General features: G+C 49.1%; 1 protein-coding gene across 1 annotated transcript in view; it reads right to left on the bottom strand.

Annotated features, from left to right (window-relative positions):
* Positions 1–239: 239 nt before the first annotated feature.
* LOC115097920 (RNA-binding protein lark-like) overlaps positions 240–10,316 on the bottom strand; it is a 38,283-nt gene continuing 28,206 nt past the window's right edge. The window contains exon 6 of the transcript XR_003858361.1: positions 240–1,360. The gene's annotated coding sequence lies outside the window, so the exon portion shown is untranslated. The remainder of the gene's footprint in view (positions 1,361–10,316) is intronic.

Here is a 10,316-nt window from a genome sequence, read left to right as displayed (position 1 = left end):
AGAGACGATATTTCCTAGTTCGTCACAGTTCAGGGGTGACAAAATGATAAGAAAACCCATGAAATTTCATGGTTTATCGTTTTTGGGGAGGGGAGAAAGGGCACATAAAAAACCCCCCAAAAAACCCCAAACCCACCCCACCCCTTCAAATTTAATTAATTGCAACCCTCCAAGACTTGCCAAAAGTCCCTGGTGGTCCAGTGGGGTCCCAGGAGCGATCTCCCCCTCTCGGGCCGTTGGTTGCCACTAATCAAAATAGTGCTGATGGACCTTTTCCCTTACCATGTGACAGGGGCTATCGGTGCCATTGGTTGGCCCCTGTCACATGGTAGGAGCAATGAATGGCCCACGCCATTTTTTATAACACAGTGCAGTTATAACATTTCTCTTATGCCACTGCACCACCTGAAAGGAGTCTGCAGATCCTTACATAAAAAAGTAGAGGTTTGTGGCTGTGGCCATCCAAAATAAAATCTGGTTGCTTCTTAGGTGAGAACTGACATGTCATATTAAACTTATACTGCCTCCCTCAACCAGAAGTTTGACCCAAAGCAGTTCACATACAATAACTGTAGAGCAGTGGTTCCTAACTTGGGGTCTTATCATCCCAGGGCTGCCAGAAGGGATGCAAGAAAGTTAAGCTGGACTGCTGCCATAGGCCAGGATAATGAGTGGGGCATACTGCTGCCCTGGAAACTTCACCTCACGTTGCTGCAGGCCAGGAGGAGAGACAGAGGGGCCATTTTTACACAGTAGGAGCCTCAAACTGCACTGTCCCATGTCCAGCGGAGGCAGAGAAGAGAGGGACTGACTGCAGCCCGAGAGTCATAAACCCCACTGCTGTGCTGTGAAGATGTGTTGAAAAAGAGGGGCTGTGGGTGGCTTTCAGCTGCACATTGAGGAAAGCAGGATGGTCACAGCTTTGAGATGCATTTCCTGCTGTGTCATGTGCATATAATTTAAACACAAACGTTATCTTGGGAAGGCACAGACATAGAAATTTCAGAGGCTGCCTTCCCTTTAAAGCAGGCTATTCTGCTTTTTCTAAATTATTTTGTGATTATTTTCTGTATGTGTGTAAAAATCAGAAGGGAAAAGCAGGTCAGTTTTCATGGACAATAATTATCAACACTTATTATGTGGGTAAATACCTGTTTGCTCACATCAAAGCAGATGCAAAGTCCACAGCTACAAAAGTATTGGCTTGCCCCCAGCAGGCTCGTGCCATTTTCCCTTTGAAATTTCACTTGCAGGTCCTGATTTTCTGCCAGGTCATCTAAGTTGCCAACCTGGAACGTTCTTGAACTTGCTTCCGTTTCACTAGTGCAGCTAAGCTGGGAGGTGCATTGTTGGCTTCAACCTTCAATTAGGAGGGCAACTTTTAAATAGCTTTGGAAATGTCCCTCCCTGTGCATGCAGTTTTTTCCCATTATGAATGATCCTGGAGTGCATATCATTTCTTTTGTCATGGCATGCAAAAATTAGAGACGTGCATGGGTGGGGGGGTCTGCAAAAAGGTTTGAGGCTGAAAAGGGGTTAATGTTCCCTAAGACTGGCAACCCCTGCAATAGAGAATACAATTGTAGCAAGGCCTTGGCCTCTGCCACTAATAGTATCCTTGTTTTTCCTGCTATAGAAAGGATTTTACACTTTTTGGGGTCCACCTCCCACCTTCCCTTTTTTCGGATGGGTCTTACGGGTAAAAATTGGCCCCTGAGTACATACAAAAGAGCTTTCTGTTCTCTGGTGGATTGATCCAGCAGTGTCTAAGAGTTGGGAGTTTTTGGAAGAAGTTTGTGGAAGAGTTGAAGACATTTTTTTCCCAGTGCTATTATACTAGGAGGGCTAGTTACCTCCTCTCTAGAATTGGGGTTTTTGCTTGTGCCCAGCAACCAGCAAGGCAGAGACTCTGGAGGTGAAGACTTTTGTGATTAGTTTTGCAATAAGGCCAGTACCACCTCGCTGTAGTAAAGGAAAATTAGTTCTTACCTGTTAATTTTCATTCCTGTAGTACCACGGATCAGTCCAGACAGTGGGTTGAGCCTCCTTTCCAGCAGGTGGAGACAGACTAAAACTGAAAGGATATCCTATATGAGGACAGAGCCTATCCTGTAACCCTTCAATATAACTATTGTCAAAGCAGAAAAATAACAAGACCCAAACAGGATCAAGCAAGTAACCATAAAGTTCAAGGGAGCAACCGTAGAACAACCTAACAAACATGGTATACCTATACGCTCTTGCACATACTTGGTATGAAAAAACGACCAAGGCTTCCGGTGTAATTGCTCAGTATTCTTGCACAACACAGGGAGTAATACAATCTGCAAACCTGTAAGAAACAAGCTTCGAGAGAAAATAAAAAAGACAGACAGGGAAGGGCGTCTGGACTGATCCGTGGTACTACAGGAACGAAAATTAACAGGTAAGAACTAATTTTCCTTTCCCTGTACGTACCCGGATCAGTCCAGACAGTGGGATGTACCAAAGCTTCCCTAAACCGGGTGGGACAGAGACAGTCCCGCTTGAAGCACTTGCCGCCCAAAGGAACCGAAAACCGGAGCGTGCACATCCAGACGGTAGTGCCGAGCAAAGGTATGCAATGACGTCCAAGTGGCGGCCCTGCAAATCTCCTGCGGAGAGACAGATTGACTCTCCGCCCAAGAAGTAGCTTGAGAGCGCAGAGAATGAGCCTTCAGGCCCTCAGGAACCGGTCGACCTTGACAAAGATATGCCAAAGATATGGCTTCTTTCAACCACCGCGCAATCGTGGTCTTAGAAGCCGGTTTACCTCGGTTGGGACCACTCCAAAGGATAAAGAGATGGTCCGAAACGCGAAAGTCATTGGTAACCTAGAGATAGCAAAGCAGGACTTGCTTAACATCTAGACGACGGAGATCACGCCCAGCCGTACCCGCAATCTCCTCTAACGCAGGGAGTTCTACCGACTGGTTGACGTGAAAAGCGGAAACAACTTTAGGCAAGAAAGAAGGAACAGTCTTGAGAGACACCCCTGAATCAGAAAAACGTAAGAAGGGCTCCCGACAGGACAACGCCTGAATCTCGGAGATCCGCCGAGTGGAAGAGATAGAGACCAGAAAGACAGTTTTGAGTGTGAGGTCCTTGAGCGTAGCGTGGTGGTGAAGAGGTTCAAACGGAGCCGCACAGAGAGCACGAAGGACCAGGTTGAGACTCCACGACAGACACGTGGCACAAGAGGGAGGGCGGAGATGTTTAACGCCCCTCAAGAACCGAATTACGTTCGGATGGCCCGCTAGGGAATGACCTTCCACCCGACCCAGGAGAGAGCCGAGCGCCGAGACCTGGACGTGCAGAGAACTGAAGGAGAGGCTCTTGGAGAGACCCCTCTGAAGAAAAGAAAGAACCACAGAGACCGAGGCGGAGCGGGCTGGGATACCCAACTCTGCACAAACAGACTCAAAAACTTTCCAGATGCGCACGTAGGCCAGGGAAGTCAACTGTTTCCGGGCCCGCAGCAAGGTGGAGATGACCTCCTCCTTATACCCTTTACGCCTCAGGCGTCTCCGTTCAAAAGCCAGGCCGCTAGACAGAAGCGATCGGCCTGGTCGAAAAATACAGGCCCCTGTCGAAGGAGACGAGGTAGATGACCGCGGCGCAGGGGTCCGTCCGTCGCCAGGTTGATGAGATCTGCGAACCATGGTCTTAGCGGCCACTCAGGTGCTACCAGAATCACTGGTCCCCGGTGGAGTTCGATTCTTCTGAGAACTTTTCCCACCAGGGATCACGGGGGAAATACATACAAGAGGACGTCCACTGGCCAAGGCAGGGCCAGAGCATCCACGCCCTCTTAAGCCGTGCTCCCTCCAGCAGCTGAAGAACAGATTGGCTTTGGAATTGTGCAGAGTCGCCATGAGGTCTAGGTGGGGGGGGACTCCACCTGTCCACTATCAGAGCCATGGCCGCATCCGAGAGTTCCCACTCCCCCGGATCGAGTGACTGTCGGCTGAGGAAGTCAGCCTGGATATTCTCCTTGCTCACAATGTGGGAGGCCGCCAAGCACTGCAGATGTCGCTCCGCCCAGGTGAAGAGATGGCTGGCTTCCAGGGCCACTAGGGGACTGCGAGTGCCCCCTTGGCGATTGATGTAGGCCACTGTGGTAGAGTTGTCGGAGAGGACTCGTACCGCCTTGCCGCGAAGAAGGGGGAGGAACTCCTGAAGGGCCAGGCGTACCGCCAGGGTCTCCAACCGATTGATGTGCCAGCGGGACTGAGTCGGGGCCCAGGTTCCCTGGGTGGACTGGGAGAGACAAACCGCACCCCAGCCCGACAGACTGGTGTCCGTGGTCACTATCGTCCACTGTGACGCTTCGAGAGGCATCCCCTGGAGGAGATGAGGTAGCGACAGCCACCACTGCAAGTCGCCGACGGTAGAGTCCGAGAGCGGGAGAACTATGTGGAACTGTTCTGACACTGGCTGCCAGCGGGATAGCAAAGCTTTCTGTAACGGACGCATATTAGCAAAAGCCCAGGGGACGAGGTCTATGGTGGAAGCCATGGATCCCAAGACCTGCATGTAGTCCTAGGCCGTTGGGGAAGATAAGGCAATCAGGTTCTGGATCTGCTCGATTAGTTTGAGAGCGCGCACGTGGTAGGAAAACCATGCCTACTCGGGTATCGAAGTGGGCTCCCAGGAACTCTAACTCCTGGGAGGGTTGAAGGTTGCTCTTGGAGAAGTTCACTATCCACCCGAGGGAAGCGAGAAGAGATAATATGCGATCCACCGCCTGTTGACGGGAAGCCGCCAACTTGGCTCTGATGAGCCAGTCGTCCAGATAGGAATGGACAAGGGTTCCGTTCCCTCCCAGCGCAGCGCCGCCGTGACCACCACCATGACCTTTGTGAAGGTGCGAGGTACAGTCACGAGACCAAAAGGAAGCACCCGAAACTGGAAGTCCTGATTGAGAATGTGGAAGCGAAGATACTTCTGGTAGTCGCGGTGAATGGGAATATGGAAGTACGCCTCTGCGAGATCGAGCGAAGCGAGAAACTCTCCGGGACGAACCGCAGCTATGACCGCTCGGAGGGTTTCCATGCGGAAGTGAGGAACTTTGAGGGCCCGATTGACCCTCTTGAGGTCCAGTATCAGGTGAAAGGACCTGTCCTTTTTGGGAAAGATGAAGTAAATAGAATACTGGCCAGCGCCAAGCTCCCTCTCCGGGACTGGAACCACCACGCCCAGAGCCAGGAGTTTGGAAAGAGTTTGTTCCACCGCGTCCCTCTTGGACCGTCCGCATGGCGAGAAAAGAAAAAGATCCGGAAGGTCGCGAACAATCTCGAAGGCGTACCCGTCTCTGATAATGTCGAGAACCCACTGATCAGATGTGATTTTGACCCATTCCTCGAGAAACAGGGAGAGGTGACCGCCGAGGTAAGGGACCGAGGAATGAGTCAGCTGAACTTCATTGCGTGGCAGGCTTAGGGGTGGCACGCACGGTCTGGCCCTCACGAAAAGGCTGCCGCCCACGAAAGGTCTGCGACCAGGACTGAGTATGAGAAGAACCCCTCGAGGAACCACCCCGCCCACGCGGAGCGTAACGACGCTGACCCCGGAAGCGAGAACGAGAGGGTGCGTAAGACCGGGTAGGTTTGGGACGGTCCTCCGGGAGTTTATGGACCTTGTTGTCAGCCAAGGAATCCATAAGCTTCTCAAGGTCCTCTCCAAAAAGCATCTTACCTTTGAAAGGCAACGTGCCTAACCAAGCTTTGGAAGACTGATCGGCCGACCAATTGCATAGCCAGAGGAGCCTCCGGGCAGACACCGCCAAAGCCATCGCCTGAACACGGACCAGATCGTAGAGGGCATCTGCCCCGTAAGCGATTACGGCTTCTAGACACTCAGCCTGCTCCGCCTCCGCTGGTGGAAGTTCTTGAGTGCAAAGTAATTGTTGAACCCACCTGAGGCCTGCCCTCTAGCCTTTAATGATCCAGAGTGTTTATCCCATGCCCCTTTGAAATCCTCTAGCCTTCAGTGATCCACAGTGTTTATCCCAAGCCCCTTTGAAATCCTTCATGGTTTAAGTCTTCACCACTTCCTCCAGAAGGTCATTCCAGGCATCCACCACCCTCTCTGTAAAGAAATATTTTCTAACATTGGTTCTAAGTCTTCCTCCCTGGAGTTTCAAATCATGACCCCTAGTTCTACTAAATTGTTTTCTATGAAAAAGGTCTATTGTTGACCATGGATCATTAAAACCTTTCAAGTATCTGAAAGTCTGTATCATATCACCCCTGCTGCTCCTCTCCTCCAGGGGATACATATTCAGATTCATCAACCTCTCCTCATAAGGCATTCGATGGAGACCACCCACCATTTTGGTCGCCTTCTCTGGACCACCTCCCTCCTGTCTCTGTTCCTTTTGAGATACAGTCTCCAGAAACATCTGGAGGAGACAACAAGGTCTACCATTGGTATGACTTCCATAATGTGCCAATGCTGCAAACAGAAGCTGTTAGGAGTCTTAGGGTCAAACTTTTACTAATCCTCTTACGGAAAACCTAAGATTATTGCTATTTCAACTCAGAGGGTGAAAGTCTCTCACCCTGCATCAACTTTCCAGCACTTTCTAAGCTCTGATACAAGGTATAGATGTGGAAAACTTCCTAGCTCAGAGCAGAGCAGTACCAGTGCTGAAAACAAACCAGATTCAGCAGTCAAGTCCTCTAAAGGGCCAATCGTAAGACTGGAGCTCCCCCAGACTTTCAAATAAAATCAGTCCCTGTTGTCTGAGATCCTTTGGGAATGGCCACCCCATAGGACTGTCTACCAGTAACCAAAAGACGATTGCCGTGGCCAACCAAGTCACCAGGCTTACAGTCCCAGGATGACTTGAGATCCTCCTTTTTACCCTGTTGAACATAGACAAGGGAGGGAGCCCATATCATATGCTGCTCCGCAGCTATCAAAACAAGAACATCAATTTCCAATACCCCAGGATCTTGTCTGTGATTATAGAACCATTGCATCATCACGTAGTGGTATCACGCTATCAGAGCCAGATACCTCTGGCACCATCGAGAAACTATGAATGGAAAAATATCCTCTGCCAGCCAGCTCCAACTCTCTTGATCCAAGTCATGTCTGCTGAGAAAAACAGCCCTTATATTGTCCGTCCTGGCAACGTGATACTGTTTGCTTATGCTGTTCTACACATTTCATGAGAGCATCTATCTTCACCAACACCTGATGACAACTGCTATGGCCTCGAAGGTTTATAAAGGCAACTGTGGTGGCCTTGCCGAACATCACTTTCACCTCTTGTCCCATCTGCCGCTCTATTAACCGTAAACATGTTAGGTCACCCAAACGAGCTTGATAACACCCTGTTGAGCCTCTGCATTTCACAGACCACATTCCATCAATACTTGGTAGGGAGCTTCCCTAGCTAGGTGGCTCACCCTCCCCATTGGGAGCACCTACCATTCCAAGACATGTCAGGATACCCCTTCTCAAGAGGAGCTCACTTAGCAAGCACCTCAGCAACTGCGTGCTCACTTCCATTGGCCAGGATAGCCTTACCATCTACACCTGAGACTGTGAAGTCCACTGTGCCAGCAGGGCCTGCCAAACCAGATACATTTGCGCTCTAATCCAAGGAACTACCTCCAACATTGTCATCATTGACTCCGGGATCCAGAAAGAACTCTACATTATGGAACGAATGGCCAATCTCAAGGATTGAAACAGTGTCAGATATGGTGTTCTGGCAATTCCCGCTTTGTGCCTTATCAAATCTTATTGAGGTAGTCCAAGTTTGTGTTGGTCGCAGACTGCTTTTTTAAGCCTAATATGCAGCCCAGCTCCAGGAGGAAGCAGATAAATTTGTGAAATGCCCCTTAACTCTTGACTGCAAGCTTGGTGCAAATCAACCAGCATGCAGATATGTATGGACCAAAACACCCACCTTGCGCAGAGTGCCACTACTATCTCTCAGATCTTAGAGAAAATTCTGAGCACCATAGCCAAGCCAAATGGCCAAGCTCAATGCAGATAATGCCATCCTAGAACAGTGGAACAGACACTGCAGATGTTCCTGTAGTACAGGGGTATATAGATATGCGGCCTTTAGAAAGACAGGAGAATGTCCTCTTTCCACAGTCAATGACAGCGCACAAGGTTCCATTCTGAAGTGCGCTAAGCGCAAATGCCGCTTGACCCCTTTCAGAGGCAGAAAGCATTGAAAGGAGCCCTATGTCCTCCTGGGCATGACAAAATAAATAGAATAGCCCCCAGTCACTCTTTTGCAGTTCGGAAAACTGGAATTACAGCTCTAAGGTCTATTAGCCTTCTTTTCACTGTCATGTCTGTCCATCTCCGGAGCCTATAGATGGACCCCCACACCTTCATTGCAAGGTCCAAGATGTTTCAGCCTCCAAGATGCTTCAGCAACGTCCATATTTGGATCTCCGAGCAAACTGACAGCAAACCTTTAAAAGGTTTCATCAATCTCCTGTAAGAGGCAAAAACGACTGGAATCTCTGGCTTTATTGTTCTGACAAAAATGAAATCTTGGAATCAGCCCATCAATTCGCCATCCTCTCCATTCAGACTGAACCAGAGATCCCTCACAGGGCAACTTTGTCAAATTTGACAAAAATGGCATCTGCCTACCAGTTCCACAACCATTGAAGACAACTTGCTGCTATAACAAGCTACTTTTCTAATGGCCGCATTCATAAGGTCACAGCCCACATCAGCTAGTAACGTGGCTCCCAGTTCCAACGCAGACCTGAGTGGGACACGAGTCTGCTCAAACCTAGGGTAGCAAAAAGCTATTGGCATATGCATTGCTACCACCTCAAATGTGGCTTGAGGTAAGCCTTGATCTTTACATGCAGGGCTCCTTCAGACCTGTCCCTTCAACCAGGATGGCAGAATGCAGTGATTACACCCACCAGAGCATCAATATCCAGGGATCCAGCTGTTCCCTTGAGTCTACGTTATAGGCCCACCATATATCACCCCCTTTATTTATTTTAACCAGGAAGTACCACTCAATGTTAAGCAACTCCTGTGCTTGTTCCAGGAGTGTCAATAAAAACGCAGCTGCCTTACAAGCTGACCAGGATGGAAACCTCCCATCCACTCCATGCATTTTCAGGGTCTCAACTAATAAACCCAACTTGTGGAAGAAAATGGAGCAGACACCGGGGGGGGGGGGGCTATTGGGTGGGGGGCCCAAATCTTTACCACGAGCTCCCTCACGTCTCTCTTTATTTTGAGCCTAAATCTGGCAACGGCACAGAGACTCAAATGTTCAACTGAGGGAGAGGCCCAAACTGGGATCACTGCAGGAGTTCAAATCTGTCTTTCTTCTTTTTGTTTCCTCAATAAGCAATCCCCACTAGGGTGATGCATAGCCACCCTCTACTGGAGACAGAATACTGGCAGGCTATCAGGGCAAAGCTATATATTTTGGTGCGTTAGCTAATCAGTTCTCACCATCATCTGCTGGGTTATACCAGCAGATGATGGTATAACAGTCATCTGCTGGTATAACCCACTTGGGTGGATTGGCCTGCCTGACTACAGAGGAAGCGAAGCGCAGATGGTACACAGCCTATGAGCATAGATCCACAGGGAGACTTGGTTCTCACGCTCATTGTCTTGTGCTAACAGCTAAGCTAGAGCCCTGAGGCTACAGCACAACAGGGATCACAGGCTGATTCAGTCTCCTTATTCACTAACTTCTGGACAGAGGAACGTAATGAGCATAGGCGGCTAGAGGTCCAGGAAGACTTGCAGTAGGTGCCTGAGATGGAGGGCTTGCAGCACCAAAAATACCTTTTTGTAGCAAAAGTCAACATCCATCACTGCAAAGAGGAAAATTAGTTCTTACCTGTTAATTTTTGTTCCTGTAGTACCACGGATCAGTCCAGACCGTGGGTTGAGCCTCCTGTCTAGGAGATGGAGACAGACCAAAACTTAAAGGGTATCCTATATCAGGACAGAGCCTACCCTGCAGCCCTTCAGTATAACTATTGTCAAAGCAGAAAAACAAGATAAAGAAAAAGATCAAGCAAGTAACAACAAAAAACTCAATGGAGTAACTTTATAACTTTGTAAGGAGCTCTGTAGAAAGAAACGCTCTTGCATGTTCTTGGTCATCAATAACCAATGCTTCCGGTGCTCAGAAGAAGATAAAACAATACTGACATCCGAATACCTGTAGGAAAAGCTTCGAGTAGGTAATGTGAAAAGAGCAACAGGGAAAGGCGTCTGGACTGATCCGTGGTACTATAGGAACGAAAATTAACAGGTAAGAACTAATTTTCCTT

This window comes from Rhinatrema bivittatum, chromosome 8 (assembly GCF_901001135.1).
Source record: "Rhinatrema bivittatum chromosome 8, aRhiBiv1.1, whole genome shotgun sequence".
Classification (NCBI taxonomy): domain Eukaryota; kingdom Metazoa; phylum Chordata; class Amphibia; order Gymnophiona; family Rhinatrematidae; genus Rhinatrema; species Rhinatrema bivittatum.
The sequence above is the reverse complement of the archived record's forward strand: the minus strand, read 5'-3'. Positions and strand labels throughout refer to the sequence as shown.